Here is a 13,755-nt window from a genome sequence, read left to right as displayed (position 1 = left end):
ATTGTTATCTGCAGTTCAGCGGTTCTAATCTCACCGGCTCAGGGTTGACTCAGCCTTCCATCCTTCCGAGGTGGGTGAAATGAGGACCCAGATTGTTATTGGGGGCGATATGCTGACTCTGTAAACCGCTTAGAGAGGGCTGAAAGCCCTATGAAGCGGTATATAAGTCTAACTGCTATTGCTATTACTATTTTTGTTATAGTGGTGTAGATCCTTGTTTTGCAATCAATACAGAAGAACCATAATTCAGTGTGGTGTACATCTAATCTGCATGCGAAATGTTCTCGCATCGCCCAGATAGAACTAGGAAAGATTCCAATCTCTGACTCTATGAAGCTCTGTTACTTAATTTGAACAATATGAGCAAGATAGATTACTCAATATAAGTAAGTTTTTTAAATACTTAAAAGAAAAACCCTCACCTCTTCTCGTGCAATTTGCAGCAAAAGGGTTTATGTCTGCTTTTTTTCACTTTCGCAATGTAAGACAGGAAAAAAAAAGCCCTGTTTAATTAAAAAAAAAGATTTTCATTATTTTTTTTTAATACTATTAGCAACCTATGGTATTCATAAAGCCCCCTCTTGTGGTGACTGCATTATGTGACTCATGTAAAAACTAATGTTGGATGCTTAAAAGTTGCACGATTACTTTCCCTCCCCAAAGTCCTTTAACAAATATTTCCAATCTTCTTTGTATAAGTAATCTTATAAATCTTCTCAAGGGATTCTCAAGATCCTCCAAATCTTCTTAACGGGGCTGAAAATATCAGCTGATTTACAATATTCTATTAGGCCAAAAGAAACTTACTCCTGGATATATTCAGTAATAAATACCTAAGCCACAATACCAATTCGAAACGAGGAATGTTTAAATAATGCTGAAATATTCAAAATGACTGAAATCAGCATGGCTTTGAAAAGTGACCTATTTATCTTATCCCAGAAGAGAAAGAGTTGTGGCTCCTCCACCTTTTTGAACTATAAGGATCAGTGCATTTCAAAAGGAGATTATTGCTTCGAGTCCACGCTTGGCGTAAACGGGATCCAGAGAATGATCAAAGTACCGAGATGGGGATTATAGCAACTCCTTGTGTTTAGCCAACGTTTCAGAATGTATGGACATCGGCCACATTTGCTAGGACTGTTGGAAATTGGGCCAAGACATTAGGCAGGAACTAGTTGCTTCCCTTTGGTTTAAAGATACTGGATACATTATTACATGAATGAGATTTCAAGCTTTTACAATGCTATTCCAAACAATCTGGAAAAAATTGCTTGGAGTAAAAAGAGTGGATAAATGGGATTTTAAGCACACAAACACCTCTGATATGAATGCGTGGATTATGTGCACAGCATAAAATGATTCAATTGGACCCAACTCTAAGCTACAAATTAATAAATCATTAAGAAGCCTTAAGCAGCGCCAAACTATACATGTCAGTGATAACTGAATGATTTCAGTGAGTTCTACTCTTACACAAGCAAATCACAAATTCTTCAATGACACATATGCCAATATTGAATCTATTTCGTCAATAGACGGTAATTGAAAATTCTTTTACATATCAAAGGATGAGTCCCTATATGGTAGCATACAATGCAAGAGAGAGGGAAACGGTCTGTTAGGATGGCTGCTTTTAAGCTCAGTAAAAACTTGAAAGCAAATCACACATATTTTAAGAAACATTTCTCAAACAAGTCATTGTTTCATTGCATTTCTATCCCACTGCAGTGAAAACAACTGTTGGTGAATGTGTGCATTTGTGTAGGCATGCAGAGAGAGAAAAAGGATGTGCCATCAATATAGGTCAACTCTTAGTCTTTCAACAAGTGAATAGATAGATAGATAGATAGATAGATAGATAGATAGATAGATAGATAGATAGATAGATACATAGATAGATAGATAGATAGATAGATAGATAGAGATAGATAGATAGATAGATAGATAGATGATAGATAGATAGATAGATAGATAGATAGATAGATAGATAGATAGATAGATAGAGATAGATAGATAGATAATCTAAATGAATATTAATTTACATATTGTTAACTCAAGTCAAAAACTTTTGCCATTTGCCATTTGTCTTCAAAATTAAAATAACAATAGAATAAAACTATTGTTAGAAATTTATTACACTGTTCTTATGTACAGTTCTTACAAAAATAATCTAAAAAGCATAGATTAGAATATCAATCAATACAGTAGACTCCTAGTATGCATTGCTCATCATTTGTAAAAACAAGACGGAATACTGTATAATGTAATGAATAGCCCTGGGCTTAAGAACTGCCAGTACCAACACTTCTCAAATCTGTTACTTCAACTGATGAGCTCTAAGGGGAACATTCCTGGAAGGAGAAGCATTGATTTGGTTATACAATAAATGGAAATGTTGAACTGCTTTCTGTTTTTGCAATGCACAATGGCAATGAAATGGTTAGCATTTAATAGGAACCACAATAATATTGGTTGACTAGATAGGGCAGTGTTTCTCAACCTTGGCTACTTGAAGATGTCTGGACTTCAACTCCCGGAATTCCCCAGCCAGCGAATGCTGGCTGGGGAATTCTGGGAGTTGAAGTCCAGACATCTTCAAGTTGCCAAGGTTGAGAAACACTGAGATAGGGAGATGGCATTCTCTTTTTTATATATACATTGATATAACTGCAACTCATTTACCTGCATGATCATGACTACTGGAATTAATTTTATATAGCACATTTGCATAAGTTTTATTTGGGGGACTGTAATAGTAGGTAGTGATCCTTTCTGAGTGTAAGTTATCAAGTACAGAGATGCCTAATTAACCAAGAGGGTGCAAGCTGTAACATGTTGCGGTATATTATGAGTTGTAGGATCCAAGCAATCTGTATGTACAGCTTGAAGGATAGACCCCTGGGTGGTCTCTCCCTATCTGCTGATCCCATACCACTTCTTGGTTTTCTCAGGGGTTCCATGAAATGAAGCAGTAAAGAGAACCCTGGAATGGAACTGGTGGAAAACATGAAGTGACTGTGACCGGACCAAAATAGGAGCCCATTTTCAAGTCTGCTTTTGGCATATAGGAAGCAAAATGTAATTACCTCTCTACCATTGCATTTGCAGAATGTTGACTAGTTACACTACTTAAAATGTTGCACATTTTGGGGAGAAATAGCAATAGCAATAGCAGTTGGACTTATATACCGCTTCATAGGGCTTTCAGCCCTCTCTAAGCGGTTTACAGAGTCAGCATATCGCCCCCACAGTCTGGGTCCTCATTTCACCCACCTCGGAAGGATGGAAGGCTGAGTCAACCTTGAGCCGGTGAGATTAGAACCGCCGAACTGCAGATAACAGTCAGCTGAAGTGGCCTGCAGTACTGCACCCTAACCCCTTTTAGCTTTATATTGTTAGTCACTGATTTAAGATTTTCTTTTCCAGTTATGCGATCTGCTTTTAATATTTAAACTCTGTAAATTGCCTGGAGTCCTTTCTGGTTTCTGGAAGTCAGATAAACTTCATAAATAAATAAGATGAAGTAGTAACTGTCTATGAAGACTAAGTCTCTCTCTCCCCCCACCCCTCTTTCATATCCAGAAAGGAAGAAAAGAAGGCATTGTCCTTAGGAAAGGGACAGAAAATGCTTTAGTTTGTCCATTTGAACATGTTGCCATGGGTTCATCCAAGCCATCTGGATTTTATTTTTATTTCTGGTTTTGTAAATTGATTTTATTGTACTACTATATTAGCTTAATTTGTTTAGATTTTCCCTCTTTTTCTTCCATCTTTCTTTAAGATTTGCTTTCAGATATTCCATGCATACTGCTTCTTTAACTGGAGACAATAGGGTGGCCTACAGTTCTGACCTTTTCTCAATGAAGTTCTGTCAAGCATACTTATCCACATACTACACAACACTATACAACATAACATAATATAATGTAACATATAGCAATAGCAGTTAGACTTATATACCGCTTCATAGGGCTTTCAGCCCTCTCTAAGCGGTTTACAGTCAGCATATTGCCCCCAACAACAATCTGGGTCCTCATTTTTTACCCACCTCGGAAGGATGGAAGGCTGAGTCAACCCTGAGCCGGTGAGATTTGAACAGCCGAACTGCAGAACTGCAGTCAGCTGAAGTAGCCTGCAGTGCTGCATTTAACCACTGCGCCACCTTGGGAAAAATATATCATATTTTTCGGTGTGTAAGACGTACTTCTCCCCCCCCCAAAAAGTGGGTAGAAATGTCTGTGTGTCTTATACAGCGAATGTTGCCGAAGACCCACCCACCCGCCGGTCCCCACCCTTTGGCCTCTGCCTCCCAGCAATTTGCCTCCTTGCAGCAAACAGCAAACAACCTGGTCAGCTTTAGCACAGCCTGATTTAGCAAAAGCAGCTGATTGGCGATTGGATCTGCTTCCCGCCTATCAGCTGTTCCAGGCTGTGGGGATTGCCACCATATAACACCAGTGCCGCCTATCGCCGCCTCCATGCGCCCAAATTTCAGTCCCCATGCATCCCATTTTTGGCCTGTTGCATGCAGCAGGGATCCCCGCCGCCTATCCCCACCGCCAAAAATGGGACACATGGACCAAAAATGAGGTGTGCGGAAGCAGTGATAGGCGGCAGAAGCAATGACGGTGATGGTGGCAATGAGTGGTGGCGACCCCTGCAGCCTGGAACTGATAGGTGGTATTCTGGGAGGCAGATCCAACCTCCAATCAGCTGCTCATGCTAAATCAGGATGTGCTAAAGTTGGCCAGTCTGTTTGCTGTTTGCTTCTTGTTATCCTCCCCAAAAGCTAGGTGTGTCTTGTAGCCCAAAAAATAAGGTATATAAATTTTATATATAAAATGTTCCCTCACTTTATCCCCTTTATTTCCTTCTCATTTTTTCACGTTCATATACAGTATATATAAACACTAAGATAGGCCTAGAACTGACAGGTTTCTGGTTTCTAGCCTGGGGCCTTAACCATTACCCCAAAATGGCTCCCAAAACTATTCTTACAAACTTATTTTTAAGTGGACTTTATTTTTGAGCTAGCTCTTCCATTAATATTTCATATGAATTCCTATCACCTTCGTCGATGTTGCTGAAGGGTATGGCTAAAAATTGGAGCAACGTTTGAAGTTATAGTGGCATTTCTATTATTTCAACAAAGTCCATGTTTCATATGTGTGGCATTTTATATGTTAAACCTACTAAACTGTTAAGCTTCTGGTTGGGTTAATCAACCCATTTCTTTTGCACTCCTGTAAAAATATTGCAGGGAAAATATATGTAGAGGAAACACGACTACTGTAATTTTTAATATTTTTCATCAATGGGAAATATTACAAAATGGATTGGGCCACATCCAGGCACTAATCATACCTCACACAGAATACCATCAGAAGACATCTACTTTATTAATTATAGCAGGGGAGTTTTGGAAGCAAAATTATGCACATTTCTGTAGCTTCCTGTATCCTGTTTGAACTGTTCTGGTTGGCTGATATGGGACCATACTTGAACTTCATGCTGTTTGCACAATGTGCTAAATTTCCCATGGCATTATGTAGTATTAAGCTTTCTTCCCTCAGAAATACACTCATCTTTCCGTAGATGATGTATAATCTTAACTATTTGTGAAAGTATTAAGGGATCGTGCTTAAACTGGTACACTGGAACTTTTGGTATATTTTCAAACTATTTAGCTTAATTTTATTGATTTTTTTTTAAAACAAATGCTTCACTATAATTCTGTTATTTTAAGTCTGTTTGCTTGATTGGGTAAAACCTCATACAGAGGTTTGTATTTTGATCTGACTTCACAGGAGAAATTCAGTTTGGGAGGACACCACCTTGAGGTAAAACAAAAATCCCCTGTCTGTACCCCCTTCCCTGACTTGAATTGTGAGCCGCCCTGAGTCCCCTTTGGGGAAAAGGGCGGCATATAAATGTAATAAATCCAATCCAATCCAAAAGGATGACACTCTTAAATCACTGTTTACATCCTAATTCCTATCTAAGAAACACATGGGGACAAAAAATGACCTGGGGGGTTTCTGAAGTAGAGTCATTGGCACCCAAGCATCTTCATAAGGTATTTGTATCAGTGGGTGATTAAAGCAGCACGATTCCAAGAGAACGTTGAAAAAAAATCAATTCCGCCATCGTTGCTTTTTCAGATAGGTCAGTGTTGTGACTCAGCAGAAGTTTGCTGTGAGTTGAGTCGGGATGCAGGAATATTGCTCCAGCTGTTGCTCATTAGTGTCGTATTCTGGAGATAAAAGGACTGATGGTGCCACGCCCTGGTGGCAGAAGTCAACGTTCTTTCGTGGTTCGTCGTTCATCGGTCATGGTTTGTTTGTGAGAGGCACTTGGATAAGTGATTTGCTTTCTTTCTGTAAACCTAGTTTTGCTGTAATAGCTCTTTGTTTTTGCATTCTGCTGCGTAACCTTTTTGCCAGAGACTTTATTTATGTTTATTTTGGGCTCTCAGCCAGCATGAGCTAGGACTGATAAAGTTATTTCCTTTCAAGTCTGTCTGACGGTTGTCTGAAAACGAGCGAAGAAGGGGGGGTCAGAACAGGTCAGGAAGATATTTTCCAGCTCTTGGTATGTCAGAACTCCTTGAAAATCCTGACTCTTCATAGTCACATCCAGGGCTACGATATATGCCTGCTTCCGCAGCTCTTATTATTAGAAGGGAGTCAGATTGATTATGTGGCTGCCTCTGCGACCTACCGCTAGCAGGGTGGATCTGAAATTTGCTATTGGATTAACGTTAAGGATAAGCACAATCCAACCAAAGTTAAAGTGCTCTCAACATAGCTCCAGTAATTGTCTTTTATATAGCTTGTTTCGATGGTGGGGGTGGGAAGATGTTGCCCAAACAGCCTACTGCCAATAGCATTTTAAGAATATATTTAACTGAATAATGTAATGCCATGTTTTGTGAGCTGCCCTGACTCTCAGTGGAATTCTGTGTACAATTTAAAGCACTGCTGATTACCAATAAAGACTTGCATTGCACAAGGCTAGTTTATTTGCACACCTCCCCAGCTGGGTAGCCTTAAAAGTCCTGGCTTGTACCCCAGACAGTGAGAGTAGGCTGTTAATGGAACTTAATATGTATATATTAAGAGCCGAGGTGGCGCAGTGGGTAGAGTGCAGTACTGCAGGCTACTTCAGCTGACTGTTATCTGCAGTTCGGCGGTTCAAATCTCACCGGCTCAAGGTTGACTCAGCCTTCCATCCTTCCGAGGTGGGTAAAATGAGGACCCAGACTGTGGGGGACGATATGCTGACTCTGTAAACCGCTTAGAGGGCTGAAAGCCCTATGAAGCGGTATATAAGTCTAACTGCTATTGCTATTGCTATATTTTTGATTGGGAGATGCCTTTTAGGGTCTTGAGTACTTTTTGGTACTTTTATGATGCTCTTTTTATATACCTATACATTTTTGTATTGTGAGTTTCCTAAAGATATAAGGTAAAGACGTGTGGCTATATACCTTCAACAAACAAACAACCAGATAAATCAATAAATGTCCATTATTTTGGATTATCCCCAATGTTTTCCCCATATTCTTTTTATAATTCTCTAGTTTTAAAGATACGGGAGTTCATCTACATTATTTTCAGGAAATTCATTTTTAAAACTATATTAATTTTTCTTTAAAAAGCCTAAATAGAATATATTGGAATGCTAATAGAAGCATAAAATGTTATAACCCACTAATTTGATCATGTGGCCACGGAGATATTGCAAGTGTGAAACATGGTCATAAGTCACTTTTTTCAGTATCGTTGTAATTTTGAATGGATGGTTGTAAATTGAGGACTACTTGTATATTCTGGCAGATTCTAGGCTACTCTTAATCTCTGTACCCTCCCCTTTAGTCTGGCACTGCACAGTTTCTTAATTTGGACTTCTGTCTAAAAGTACTACTTCCTTCCTGGGAAAGCTCCGTGCTGCCAAATCCCCTTGGGCTGCTTCTTCAGGTGTACATTCTATCACACCTGTCCAATACAGTATAAGCGACGGACATCTTGCCATCATAATAGCAATAGCAGTTAGACTTATATACCGCTTCATAGGGATTTCAGCCCTCTCTAAGCGGTTTACAGAGTCGGCATATCACCCCCACAGTCTGGGTCCTCATTTCACCCACCTCGGAAGGATGGAAGGCTGAGTCAACCTTGAGCCGGTGAGATTTGAACCGCTGAACTGCAGATAACAGTCAGCTGAAGTGGCCTGCAGTGCTGCACCCTAACCACTGCGCCACCTCGGCTCTTATAAGATCATCATCCAATGGGTGAGAATTATGTAATTTATGCCAGCTGTTCTGTGTCATCAGAATAGAAACAAAACATAGTGCATTATTTATGGAACAATGTCACAAATGTGTGGCATCATATATGATCTTCAACTCCCTGCTGTAGATGGTCATGGCTCAGGGTAAAGAACCAGAACTTGAGCTACTTACTATGTAGCGCAGAACCATTCTGAGTAGCATTTACCAGTGGATCCCAAACAATATTTGTAGTTGTATTTTCAAGATATTTTAATATCAGTCCTCGCAATATACATGCGGCTGAACAACATGGCTTGGAATATAATGACATTGCTAAAGGAATCAAATCACACTCCCTGCACAAGAAAATCACTTGTGAGATTTTGGTTCTTTGGCTCTGTGAAATGCGGAATGCAAATTCTGTAGTCTCATTCTTAATCCCTACTTTGCTATCTTATCCTTGGAGCCCAATGCGCAGAAGGAGAGTTTGCAAAGCACATTTTCTTAGTAAATCTAATATGACTTTTTAAAAAAAATTTATGGTGACACCGATCATTCCTTCATACTTTTAAAGTTCTTATTCTATTTTAGCTGAAGGAGGCAGAATTGAAACTGCATAGCAAAGGCGGTATAAGCTTAATCAAATTGCATTATTATCTTTCTCCAGGAAATTCTTTTTACTAGACGTGTACATAATGTTTTATGACATACACCTGGTCCTTCCTCTTACGGCACAGGGAAATATCTCACTGATACCTATTCTCATGCTGTTTATCCCTCACAGTTACTTTGTGTTTACATCTGAGTGGAGGTGCCTCCAGCTTCATAAATCTGTATGCAGGAGTAGGGGCTCTCTTGCAGCCATTCATTTTAATTATGTGTGACATAAAAGGACCACCTACTGATGAGACAATACAGCTGTAAGATTTTCAAGGTTGCTACAGGGAATACTTCATAACTGAAGTATGTTCTCCCTAAGGAGTTATACTACCATTTGATTTAATTTTTAATTTTTACATTTTAATCAAAAATAGATCAAATGGTAGTGGTACCCCCTGGGAAGCATACTTCAGATATGAAGCTGTTCATGTTTCCTTTAAATATGTAAAGCTGCCATTTATGTATAACTCATGAATGACATCCTGTGTTGCAAGCAAATATCCATGCAGTAGTAGCTATACTACTCTAGTAACAATGGTAGAAGTGCATACATGTATAGCCAGATTCAGAAAGGGAAGTAACATTACTAAAACATTCCAAGACATAATTCTATTCGGTATGAGGTTAGCCCTAATTAAATACTGTATGCTTAGAGAAATCTTGGAGTCATATTTCTAGTCTTTGTATAAATGTTATACAAAAGTTATACATAACATTTTCCTTTAAACGTGAAAGAATGTTATATTTTTATTAATAAGTACCTAAATGCCTCTACATGCCTATAAGTATTAAGTGCCTATAAATAAGGGGATTATAGGAGACTAGTCCAAATTCTTTTAATATTGCTTTGGATAGAAGGAAGGAATGAGGTAGTAAAGGAAAGAAGAAAGGGAAGGAGGGGAAGGGAAGGAAGAATGTTGGCATCACAAATATGTTATAGAACCAGATAATCCTCTGACCTTTGAAATAAATTGAACCCATGTATGAAAGGGAAGTATAAGTTAATGATAAATGAAAGATATTGTATTTATCATAAACTCATGTTAGAAGGAGTGAATTAGTGTCATCTAGATTGCTATGGGCACTTCACATAATAAACTGATAATAACAACTGGATAATATATAAATATGGTACTCATAATTCATAGGTTGGAATAATATGAAATTATTTTGTTACAAAATGCCACTTATGTTTGTGGAGTCATGCTAAAGTAAAGATGCTTGCTTGGAATGATGAAGTGAAAGGTATTATGGAAGAGAAAATGCATGACAGTCGTGTCACAAACTTAAGTTGAGGAAAATGCATTGTGTGATTGGTATATAGAGAAAATGAACAGTTGTAAAGAATTTGTTCAAGGAGAGCAAGAAATAGTTAAGTTTGAATAGGGCGCAGAAAATTCAGAGTGATCCAATGGAAATAAAAATAGAGTAGATTTGGAGTAGATAAAAAAAGTGAAGAAATCTTAAGACAAAGTTAAGTGGCAGTAAGGATAATAATGGAGAAATGAGAGGTGAAATGTTAATATAAATAAATGCTGCAAATGTTAGTCATCAAAGAAAAATGTGGTGAGGCAGCAACTTCTGATGATATCACTGCAGGGCTATTAACCTCGTTCCAACCCAAGACTTAAGAGATGGAACAGAAATTGTTCTATTATTGAAACCTTTGCCCAGGTTCTTATCAGTCTACAGATGGGATGGAGTAATACTGGTATTTTGATTATATATGATGCCAGCTTCCTCATTTGACTTATTACTTTGGTAACTGAAACTTTCAGACTACTCTACATTTATCTGAAATATCCAACCTTACTTATTGGGACCAAGCAATGTTTCCTAAATCAAAGGTAATGGGCCAAGGAAGGCAGTGTGGTTATCATATTTTTTGGACTTGTAAGATGCACCTTAGGTTTTGGGGACGAAAATAAGAAAAAAATATATTCTGCCTCTGCCTACCAGCATCCATGGTATTCATATGGCTAGCGTCCTGTCAGTGTGTGAGAGAGTTGAGGGCTGTTTGCAAACAAACAGTATTTGCTGAGTGAGCAACAAGGAAGGAGACCTTGGGCATAGTTTGTTCTGTACTAAAGCTGCATGCTGTGCTGATATCTGAAACTAAAACTGAAAGTGAAACTTCTCTCCTCTGCTGAACTACCATGTTGGAAAACCTGCTTTTGGTATTGTATATTTATTTAATGTGTTATATTATATATAAAGAGAAGTTATTGAATCCTGCTGAATCAGTTACTTGTGTATGCGATTGCTGCTGCAAACTCTTAATACATCCTTGCAGCAAATAGCGAACAGCAAGGTCAGCTTCAGCACATTATTGCAGCCTGATTCAGCACGAGCCACTGATTGGCAGTGGATCAGCCTCCCGGAATACCCCCAATCAGCTGCCAGGATTGCCACAGACCATTGCCTCCTCCGTGCCTCGCGGTTTTGGATACATTCAGTGTATAAGACGCACCCAAACTTTCACCCTCTTTTGTGGGGAAAGTGCGTCTTATACTCTGGAAAATACAGTATATATTTCACTCAAAAATAAATCCTGCTCTAGTTCAGTTAAATAGGCTCCCAGGTAGGTACATATAGGATCGGAGCCTTAAATTCTCCATGTTATAGTAGAATAGAATAGTTTGGTATCTGTAATCAATGGAAAAGTTAATTATGGAAAATTATGGTAGGGGGGTGAGTTATTTATATATGGAAAAGTACCAGGTGGAAGCTCTGTACAGAAGTGGGACTGTACAGGGTCCTCCCTGGGCTCTCTAAACTGCTTTTTCTTGATGGTTTTAATCTGCAAGAATTTTTTTGGGGGTGGGAGGGGAATTGCCAGATAAAAATGGAAGGATCTCATTTTGGTTAACCTTTTTTTTTTAGGGCTGGAAGGGAGGACATCAGGCTAAGAAAGTCAAGGCCTTTTCCTTGAATGTGATTCTGGCTCTTCTGCCTGACCTGGAAGAATAAACCAGTGAAATGGCTTCCCTCCAGAAGTTGTGTGCACTTCATCACTGGAGGCTTTTAAAAAGAGATTGGACGACCATTTATCTGAAATGGTAATGGGTCTTCTGCTTGAGCAGGGAGTTGGACTAGAAGATCTCCAATGTCACTTCCAACTCTGTTGTTTTGTTATTTTGTTTTGCTATTATTATATAATCCGCTGTTGTGGCCCGGCAGGAGCCATTGGAGCTGCCACAAGACTCCGACAGTGAGGGGCCCTGGAGGATGTGGAGGACCCTGGACAGGGTTCCGACTCCGAGCAGGGCGCAGAGAGACTGGTTGGCCACCAGGTGGTGCCTGAGCCTTGGATCAGTGGGGGGAGACAAGAGAGAGTGATCCAGAAACCACCTGTGAGTTGTTCCAGGATGCACGCTGTCGAAGGGCTACTCGGCGTCAAGTAATTATGCTCAGCTGATGGTCATTAAGCTCCTCTCCCAGACTATAAGAGAGACTGCTTGTGCCACGCCCTTCTTGCAGAAGTCAACATTTGGGACTAAAGAGAAACGAACTTGGCAGGCTGGATTGCTGCCAGAGTTTGTTTGCATTGCTGCCAAGGTTTCTCGGACTTGCTGGCAAAGTCCTTATCTGTTTGTTTATTTGGCTTTCAGCCACCGAGAGTCTGGACTTGCTAATTAAAGGACATTCCATTTTACGCTTGTCTCGGCTTTTGTTACTGAGCGGAGGAGGGGGTCAGAACAATCCGCTATAGTACAATACTTGAGATATTTGCTACCACATCTCCCACATTCTACTGTGCTTATTTAAGTAATAGAGTCCTTGTTGATGTTTATCTATAAAAAGTAATCAGGCCTCATTTGAAACTAAAGTGAAAGTTACATCTTCCTGATTCATTTTTGTTGGGTATCTAATGTAGAATGTGTGATACTGTATGTTATAAAGTGCAACTATTTAATATTTGGGTATGATAAATAGGAGCTAAGGCACACCTGGTCACAAATGTGAGGTAGGGATACTACTTCAAAAGAGGAAAAAGACCACCAAGTTTGACCAAGCAAATTCAGACTATAGTAATGTAATGAATACTAAAAAGACAAAGTCTTAAATTCTGGGGGAAAAGAGCTTTGAGGTCAAACCACGAACTCCAGGGATTCTTCTATAGGTCAATTGCTAAAGAAATAGGTTGTGGAATGCAGATTGAGAAAGTCTAGCAAGAAATTAAGAAAGGAAAACAAACTTGGAGAAGTCTTGAGAATCAAGCGGCCTGTAATGAAACTTGAGCTTTGAGTTTTGAACAGACCTCTTTGCAAGTAAGTTAGATTCAGAAATCTGCCTTTTTTTAAAACATTTCCCTGAAATGTTTGTTTTCTTTTTGAATAAATGCAAGTTGATGAATATATAATATCTATGTCTCTATTTTTCACATAGATGAATGAGTATATGCCAGGGGAGGAATGTTTACTCATTTTGGGGGGATCTTTCGTCCTATTGAGCCTTCCTGAGTGAATCCTCTCACGGTTTATATTTCACCAGAGTTCAAGAAGAAGCAGTTGGGGAATATGCAGACATCCTTGTTACACTTTAAAAGCTCCCATCCTTAATTTGGCATATGCTTTTGTGGATTACAACCCACAATGGATGCATGAAATGTTATCTCCCTATTAATGTGTGTATAGTCATCTCAAATGGGTGGGGAATGAAGGATGGAACAAGTAACATGACATCATGGTTCACCGACAAATGCGCGCTCGACAAGAGCGTGCCGACGAAACCGCGGGGAGAAAACCGTGAGTTCGAAATCACGCCGACGAATGAGTGCAGAAGCGCGCCGACAACAGCGCGCCGACAGAAACGCGCTC

The sequence above is a fragment of the Thamnophis elegans genome, chromosome 10 (assembly GCF_009769535.1).
Source record: "Thamnophis elegans isolate rThaEle1 chromosome 10, rThaEle1.pri, whole genome shotgun sequence".
Taxonomy (NCBI): domain Eukaryota; kingdom Metazoa; phylum Chordata; class Lepidosauria; order Squamata; family Colubridae; genus Thamnophis; species Thamnophis elegans.
This window is presented reverse-complemented; position numbering follows the sequence as displayed.